The sequence below is a fragment of the Frankliniella occidentalis genome, unplaced genomic scaffold (assembly GCF_000697945.3).
Source record: "Frankliniella occidentalis isolate FOCC.00 unplaced genomic scaffold, Focc_3.1 Scaffold266, whole genome shotgun sequence".
Lineage (NCBI taxonomy): Eukaryota > Metazoa > Arthropoda > Insecta > Thysanoptera > Thripidae > Frankliniella > Frankliniella occidentalis.
In genome coordinates this window covers 87,940-89,328 of record NW_026267392.1, presented here as the reverse complement: position 1 = coordinate 89,328, position 1,389 = coordinate 87,940, and positions in this window count along the sequence as shown.

Below are 1,389 nucleotides of genomic sequence, written 5' to 3'. Positions count from 1 at the left end.
CCCCCCCCGACTGCCCGCGAGCCAGGGTCCTCCTGGAGAAGCCGGATGGAAGCTGTGCGTGTGCTGCTGTATGGGCCTGGAGGTCCGACATTTTCAGGACCCCTCATACAAATTCTCGTGCGGTTTATGTTTTTTCATGCGATAGTAACCACGCATGTTTTGGGGTTTGTTCGTCGCAGACTAAGTTACCCCTACCCTAGGATACCTGGCGAGCGATCTGGCCTGACAGACGATGACGACTGTGTTTTGTTCTCGTTCTGCCGTTGGCCCCGTTGGCGTTGTTGTTGCCGGGGTTGTCGCGTCGTTTCGTTCGCATGTTCGCATGCATGCCTCTAATCGTGTGAATTAAGTACCTACTGGGACAAGTGTCGGCTGTGAAAGTGCGTGACTCGGTGTGAATGTCGGAATCGGCGGAAATGTGTGAGCTTGAACGCCGCCGGGGCGAGGCGTGCTGCCGGGGAGGTTATGGTGCGCAAGACGGTCGTCGCCGGCCTCACCATTTTCACCCTCTATCTCGTGGTGATGTCTGGAGCAGTCTTGAGTGATTTTAGGTAAGTGTTAGACGTGATCTTGTAGTTAACGTTGGTCTGTGCAAAGGTGCTTGGATCGATTTCATATTCTATACTGGTGGCTTTTTCTAAAACTCCATGTTAGTGCCGATAACCTGCTTGCTTGTCAATGTTAACTTTGACCAATGCTTACTGATGTACTTTATGTGTATCACTTGCGTAAATCATACAATATGCGCTTACATGTTGCAGGCAACGGATACAAATTATGTCTTACGGGACTTAGTCGGGTTAGTCCTGGAAAGTGTTAAGCTACGGGGGTTATGTAACCTCCGTAGCGCCGTTTTGGTAAAGCGCATATTGAAATGCGTTTAAAATGTAACACGTTGCTGGTATGGCGCATTTATTGTGCATAAGTGCATTTCATTCGCAGTACTGCATTAAATGCTTATTTAGTGCGTCATCTTGGCATTAAATGCGCAAGGCGAATGTGCATTGGCGCTTCGGGGGAAGGCCATATTTTAGTGACCGCCCTGACAAGGTATCAACCTGACAAGGCACATAGTTAAATCTGCTATACTTGCTGGGTTTGGTTCTCTATGGTACACTCAAAACGGGATGCTTTTTTGCAATGCAGTATTTTCGAGCATCTTTGCTGGCCCTTTGCGCGGCGAGGACATTTGTTGACGTATTTCTGGACGTACTACTTCGTTTAACGTTTGTGGCACTCTATGGCGTTTAGCCACAGGATGGCGTGTTCGGTAGCGGCGTAATGATGCTGCGCGGGGATGTCGGAGCGGCGCTCTGGCGCGGCGCAGCGCGGCGGGGCTCAATCCTTTGCGGCTGCGCCCCGCTGCACCCGCCCCGCCCCACCCCGCCC